Raw genomic sequence first — 8232 nt, forward strand, 5'->3', positions numbered from 1 at the left:
GAGATTCGATATAAACAAAGGGTTATGTTATACTAAATATTTTTCCATCACACCGCACCGCTATACGTTTAAACGCTTTATATTCACAATGCTTACCAACACGAATTACAGAGAATTATGCTATTTAAATTACCGAGTGTGTTTGCTTGGTTACCATACGCCTTCGCATTCGCTTATCACAACTAACACGCTAAATCGCAAACGTTGTTATTAGAAGTAGTAATGTAATAACGTGTGTTCTTATGTGTTTTACTTGTGTATGCTTATTATGTGTATTGTTACTAGCAAATGCTATCGCAACGCAAACTCAACGCTACTTGCACAACTCGGTTTATCACTCTAAAACGCAACACAACATGAAACTTAGTGCGACGCTAAAATACTTAAAGTACCAATACTAACTAAAGCAACAAAACGCATTAAACGAGCACCTTACACGCGAAACGAGGATTTAGTTACACAAAACAATACCTTTGTTCAAAGCTAGGCAGCTTCGTACGAAGGCATCTAGTTTGAACCAGGGGCTGTTGTGCGAACCCACCAACTCTATAAATACCCAAGCCTTTCCTCATTCATTCTCACTAGCAGATTTTGAGCCGAAACTCTCTCGCATTGCTGTCCGACCATTTTTAAGTAAGATTTAACACTTTTCTTCAATTATACAACGTTTTCCACTTCGATTTCCACAAGAATCACTACATTTTCATCTAAATTCTTATGTTTTCACTTAAAAACATTCAACTTTTCACTTAAACTTTTCTTTTCTTCATAAATTCATGTTTTTACACAAAACTCTTTTTTTTCTTTATCTAAACTCAGTCTTATTCAAGCAAATCTTCATCTTTTCATCAAAATCTTCTTATTTCACCTTTAATCTACACTTGACCGGGTGTATTGGGACTAGGTACGGCTTCCCAAGTTAGAAATCAGTTGACTTCACACTCACCAAGTGTTGGATCCGCGTGAAAACTCTTTAAAACCTTTTTAAACTCGATTTTTACACCAAACCGGACCAAAAACGATCTATATTTCGTTCACTGAATAGTGGAATGAGGTAATGTCGAAACCGTCTCGAATTGGACTCGGAAACACATCCGATTCAGGTGAAAACGCAACACCGAATGCCAAAAAAAACAGCCACGTTGTTGAACTGGAATGTTATCTGTGAAGCTAGCTTCGTACGAAGGCACTGCCTTCGTACGAAGGCACATGGTCTCGTACGAAGGTGCTGCCTTCGTACGAAGACCCTGGTGTTACACAACACAATCCAATTTCCATGTGTGACACAACCAAAGACCTCTTCGATTCTAAGCTCAATCAATGGCTTAAGGTGGGAGGGATGAACACTCGATTTTCCAAAGAAGACGCGAAGACACTTGATTTTGGACAACGGAAGCAGCACGTGTACGAAGACCCACTTTCGTACGAAGGCACCAGCTTTGTATGAAGCTTATGTTTCCCCACCGACACTCCAATTTTTGATCGTTTTAGCACTTTGGAGGAATTATGCTTCTGTTCCCGTTTAACACACTTTTGGGTGTTACATACCAAAGACGCGAAGACACTTCTGACCCAGCGCTCCCTTTAACCCATTAAGGAATGCGTTTCTTGATTAGTACACGCTTTGTGAGTATAACCCATTTTCGTTTAACACATTTTTGGGTGTTACATACGTTCTATATCAAAACACAACACACAACACAAACACTTTATAAACGCTAACCGCTCTCGCATGATGTACGTGATTTGTTGAATGCTTGTTACTATGTTTACATAGTGTTACACTAGACCACCTTTAGCAACGATAGTACTATAGTTTGGACTCAGCACCTGTTGTGAACAGGGGTTGCTAAGGATCACATTACATTACTTCACGTGTTCGCCTCGGTGGACATGTGTCGCGCATACTCTACATCGCAGTCACGTGGTTAGGTGGTATCATTGTTGATAGTTACATGCTTTGCCCGTTACGTGTTACATGCTGGTTTTGCGTAAATGCTTTTTATACTATATCTACGCAAACTTGTGTACTCAACTTTACTTTATGTATTGAATTCTATTTTAACGTATGTGACAGGTTGATGGTCTGTTTGCTGCAATGGAATTAGGAAGTCTAGAAAATCATCAAATAAAAATCTAGGTTGTTGGACTTGTTTTGTTTAAGACATGTGAACTTTGTGATGACTGTTTTTGAAATATTTGTTTATTGGTATGGGACAATGAACCTTTTAAATATTATCATTTAATAGTTGTTATGGATTCTCTTGAGCAATTTAGTTTGCCTAGTGTCGTGCCTGATGTTTCCGCCATCGGTTAGGGTGTGACAATAATTGAGGATTGGGTTGAGGGGGATGATATTGTTTGCCAAACGACTGATAATGTTAGTTCTAGAACATCAAATTTATCTGCTGATGCTCCTCCATATGTGAGAAAGGCTGTTTCTGAGCCAGCTTTGAGAGGCCCTTCAAATAAATTGTGCCTCCAAAACCAACAATTTGAAATGAAAATGCTAAATCTAACACTGTTTTTAGAAAGAAAAATAGTAAATGTACTTGTAACAACCCGACTTTTCGGGTCATAACTTGTCATTGTCTTTGCATTTGTAATTGCTTGTACTCCCGAGATTTCGATTATCGCTATGGGTTAACTATTTTAATCTATACTTTCAAACGCATATTACAACGCATGTTACAACGCTTATTCAAAACGCAGTTACCGCATTTCAGACGCACTTTTATAACGCTTATTATTTAACACATTTTATCGTATTACATCGCTTGTTTAGACTGAACGCTATCACAACGCTATCGCTCACAAACTCGAAACACGGATTTACTTTCATGCATTTAGTTATTAAGTGTGTTAATTGTGTGATTATTTGTTTATTGTCAGATGGGTTGAACTTCTCAATGACTATGACTGTGAGATACACTACCACCCAGGCAAAGCAAATGTCGTTGTTGATGCTCTTAGCCGACGAAGCTATTTACATAGTGTTCGTAATGTTCAAGCCTAACACGACCTCGAAGCCCTCATTCGCGATGCTCAACACGCCTGTTTTCTCGAGTACACCCTGAAGGAAGAAAGAATCCTTGGAACTAAAAACCAATTAGTGAATAAACTGAATAGTATCTTTCACTATCTCAATCGCATTTGGATTCCTAGTCGCAATAATCTCCGAGAGATTTTGCTGACTGAAGCCTGCAAATCCTGATATTCCATTCATCCAGGTGCCGAAAAAATGTACCAGGACCTCCGTGCCAGGTATTGGTGGCCAGGAATGAAGAAGGATATCATTCTATACGTTTCGAAATGCCTAACTTGCTCGAAAGTTAAGGCCGAACATCAAAGACCCTCTGGCTTACTCGTACAACCCGAGATCCCGACGTGGAAATCTGAGAGTACAGCTATGGACTTCATAACGAAACTCCCTCGCACGCAATCAGGTCACGATTGCATTTGGGTTATCGTTGATCGTCTTACGAAATCTGCGCACTTTCTACCGATACGAGAAGACTATAAGGTTGAACGATTAGCACGAATCTATACCGACGAAGTCATTTGTCGAAATGGGACACCTCGTGACATCATCGATGACCGCGATGGTCGATTTACTTTGTGATAAGTGGCACCAAACCGGTAATTTCTGTACACTTTAATTATTACTTAATGACTGCAACTATGCGCTTAAATGTCAACATTGTCTGATTATATACTATACAAGTGAATTCATGCACATTTGATACTACAAGAATTACTTTATGCATTAATGAACAGCGTTGCATCAAAAATACTAGTAAACTCACCGGTAAGACACATTGTGTCAACAAATCTGCAGAAAGCAGTCAGACAAAAGAATTAGGGCCTAGGTGTAGGTCCAACGACAAGAATACATTAAAACCCAAGAGTACATACAAGGGTTAACATATAGACTTTCCGGAAGCTAAAATACGCACTAAAAAGCACCCGAAACGCACTTCAAGTGCAGAATTTTTCAGAATTCAGCTATAATCAGCTTTATAACCTCGAAATATTATGCGGAATTCATGTTTTATTATCCAGAATACCCTTCTAAGTGTTGGGAAATAAAAGGGTTACAAAAGGATACATAAAGGACACTAAAGGGTGCAATTTAGCACTTTAATGAACCGGTATTTAACCAAACAACCGGACATTACCCAGAACATAAATATATTATTAGAAGCATAGTTTTATTATTTCTGAACTAGTTATGGTCCCTGAACACCATAACACCCCTTATGTCACACCCCCAAAATCCACCCGCAGAGTATCACCGCTTGGAGGCGTGACTGACCAGGATCAAGCCACCAATCATATTGAACAATATATAAAGTAAATGTAATTTTAGCCAAACCAATATGAAAGGTGTTTAAAACATAAGTATAATATCAACGTTTAGCGGAAGCATAAGAGTAACCCAATCATAAGTATAAATATGAAATGTCATAATGTTTAACAAAGAAATCACGATCCTTGTCCACAACGACCGCGCCTCCCAGTGCAAGCTCCATGGGTACCTAATGACCTGCAAGGCATGTTTGAGAGAGTCAACAACTAGTTGAGCGAGTTCACAGTGGGTTGTTTAGTATAGTGTTCATTTCGTAAACCGTTTGTTTGTTTAGTAACCCATGTATCGTTTATAATTACATCGCGGCCCTCCAGGCATGTTTGCGAAGATTAGTGGGAGTTTCCCATGTATTGTAGACTAGTTTTATTTGTATCGTGGCCCTCCAGGCATGTGTGCGAAATGATTATGTGAACTTAAATGATTACGTTAAGGTTTAACAAATAGCGAATGGCAAGCATTCACCGTAACATGTGATAAAAGCGTAGTGTAACAGACTAATACCAGATTAAGAGTTATGAGATTAGACGACACTAATCTTGAAGGTTCGGGTTGTCACATCATCCCCAACTTGAAAGAAATTTCGTCCCGAAATTTAGCACGTAGTTACTGAGGAAGCTAGTTGTGTTGCGTCGTTTCCTGGTTTTCCTGTGGTGTCACATCATCCCCCTGTTGATTTGGAATTTCCTCCCGAAATTCCGCAGAACGATAGGAATGAGGTTGATAGAAAAGGTCTGATCAGCAAGAACAAGATTGCAACCCTAAACTATATGTGGCCTCTAGACTTTTACCGCTTGCTAGTCCTACTATGTGCTTGTTGTTCAAAAGTGTTGGGGTACGATTAAGCATTTGACTAACTTTTAAAGACACGAAACTAGTATCGGCACCCGAATCAAATAAACAGTAACATAAAAGTCATCAAGTAGGAACTCACCCTAACCGATCACGAAGGCACGTCCCCTAGCACCATTGCCGTCGTTGTTACCCCCATTGTTGTTCCCATTTCCTTGGTTGTTGTTGTTCTGATTCTGATTCAGCTGGGGGCAGTCTCTTTTGAAATGGTCTTCAGCACCACACTGAAAGAATCCTTTGTTGTTACCCTGCTGCTGTTGTTGCTGGTTCTGTGGAGCTGGTGTTTGTTGCTGACGGTTATGATTCGCAGGTCGTGAGCTCCTGCAATCCTTAGCTTCATGAGCCATCTTGAGACACCTCTGACAACGACCCTTGTTGCACTAACCATTGTGGTTCCTGTTGCATGTGTGGCACTTCGGAAGATTTCCTCGATATCTACCCTGCCTTTGACTATCAAAAGACTGCTGACCCGGACTCTGGTAGTCATCAATCTTTCGCTGCTGTGCCTGGGACTGAACTAAAGTCGAACCCTTGGTGGGGGCTCCATCCCATTTTCGCTTGTTATCACTGGGAGTAGCAGAAGTAGTAGTAGTAGTAGCACCGATACGCTTAGGCAGCCTGTTCTGTTCCACTGCCTGGTCTGTGAGACGATGAGCAAGACGAGTAACATCCTGGATGGTAGCAAGGTTAGCCGAAGTCACATGGCTTTGAATTTCTGGCACAAGACCCCTGAGATACAGCTCCATACGCTTGATGGGAGGATCCACCATAGTTGGACAAAAGATGGCCAGCTCGTTTGACCTTTTCGTATACGCCTCTATTTCTGACCCTGTCATCTTCAGGTTAAAGAACTCCACTTCCAACTTGTGGATGTCATCACGACTACAGTATTCTCGCTTGATCAGTTCCTTAAAGTCGTTCCATGGGGTGGCATTGGCAGCTACCAGCCCCAACATTTGCACTTGTGCGTTTCACCAAGTCAATGCAACGCCTTCGAGAGTACCAGGTGCGTACTTCACCCTACGAGCCTCAGGGCATTCACACATTTCGAAGACTGACTCGAGCTTCTCGAACCAGTGGAGGAGTCCAACTGCCCCTTCAGTGCCACTGAAAGTACTTGGACGACAGTCCATGAAAGTTTTGAATGTGCAAACAGGTGGCTGAGTGATCTGACCTGTTGTGTATATAAGAAAGGACAAGGTTAAACACAAGAGTTGGTTTAGGAGTGTAGGATCTAAAGATCCTAGAGTGAGTTACGACTGCAGGGCATACCTCCTGCTTGTGCGGCTGCAAGTGCCGTAGCAACTTGTTGGTTGATCAGGGCCGTCAGCTGGGCTTGTGTCATGTTAACACGTACACTCATGATATTCACAAGTAAGAGAACACAAGTGAGAAGTGTGTCGTATCAATACGCAAGTGTGGAAGGCAGAAGAGTGTGAGCAAACAGGGTTTTCAAATAGTAGTTGCTACGTTATCTAAGCATACCATGAGCAATGTAATATGTATCTAACAAGTAGGTAATGTAAACATGAATAGTATCACCTATAGTGTTGAGTCTTGCACGTGGAGCAAAGCGTCGTTGTGGATCGTTGAGCACTGTATAGGTTATAGTCTGATTTTAATAAAAACTTTTTCCCTTATTAAAACCAAGTGCACTATAACCAATGGCTCTGATACCAATCTATCACACCCCCAAAATCTACACGCGGAGTATTCCTGCTTGGAGGCGTGACATGACCACGATCAAGCCACCAATCATATTAAACGATATAATTAAGTAAAATAAAGTCCAAATCAAACAATATAATTGGTGTCCAAAACAGTTCAAACAAACTTAAATTATCAGCGGAAGCATTAAGTTCAAAACCAAAATAAAGTATAAAAGTTCGTAAGTTTAACATGGAACTCAACAGTCCATGTCCCACAACGATCACGCCTCCTTGTGCAAGCTCCATAAGTGCCTAACGACCTGCAAGTCATGTAACAACGAGTCAACAACAAAGTTGAGCGAGTTCACAGTTCGTTGTTTCGTTATAGTATTCGTTTCGTAAATCATGTGTTCGTTTTGTAAACCATGTATCGTATTAATTCGTATCACGGTCTTCTAGACATGTTTGCGAAGATTAGTGGGGGCTTCCCATGTGTTACTAGACCGAGTGTATCGACTACTACGAAAATGTAAGAGGTGCCCTAAATCAATGTCTATCAGCATTGACCCTTTGCCCATAGTCCATTAGTACACGCCCGTTCGAACGGCACGGTGTAAGGTTTGTTAAACCTAATAGCGCTATTAACTAATGACCCGCTCGCCATAGGCCTCGGCGATTAAGTCGATATAATGAGGGACTTCAATGATAGAGATTTGGTCCAGTGTGTAATCTTAGCATCCTACCCATGGAGGATGGTTTTAATTACCGTATAGTTCATTTACCCATTCCCAGCCCTTGGGAATCCCATGCCTTGGAAAGAGTGTGAACTCACCTTTGATTTGCTCGGTAGAATTAGTTATACGTTTAACAACAGTGGTCAACCAAGCCCTAAGATATTACATACAACAATCAGTTTCACATTCACTTAAGTCATATATTCCTTTCACATGCTTCACAAATAGTGCACTAATATTAGACAAGTTGTACATATTGCATCAGTTAATCAATGTTGTCCATGTCTCACGAAAGCATTTGTTAACTCCTATCATTTGACCTAGTGCATGTATTAGACTTTTAACATCACTCAACACATTGTAATTATTTACATCATAACACATTCCCAACTCAAGCCCTTAGCTCGGGTAACAGTTTCACATCTCAACGGCCCCTAACACTAATGCATCAGTAGCCACTTGGTGCCAACTTATCTACACAAGCAACATATGAATCCACAACCCAAACATAATACTCACATTCGAGTATTTCTCACATACATTTATACCCGGCCCAACATAATCTTTATACCCGGCCCACACTAAATGTACGGCTGCCCCTCACCCTTTCCAAAATAATTGCGGCCCAAAT

This window comes from Helianthus annuus, chromosome 14 (assembly GCF_002127325.2).
Source record: "Helianthus annuus cultivar XRQ/B chromosome 14, HanXRQr2.0-SUNRISE, whole genome shotgun sequence".
NCBI classification, from domain to species: domain Eukaryota; kingdom Viridiplantae; phylum Streptophyta; class Magnoliopsida; order Asterales; family Asteraceae; genus Helianthus; species Helianthus annuus.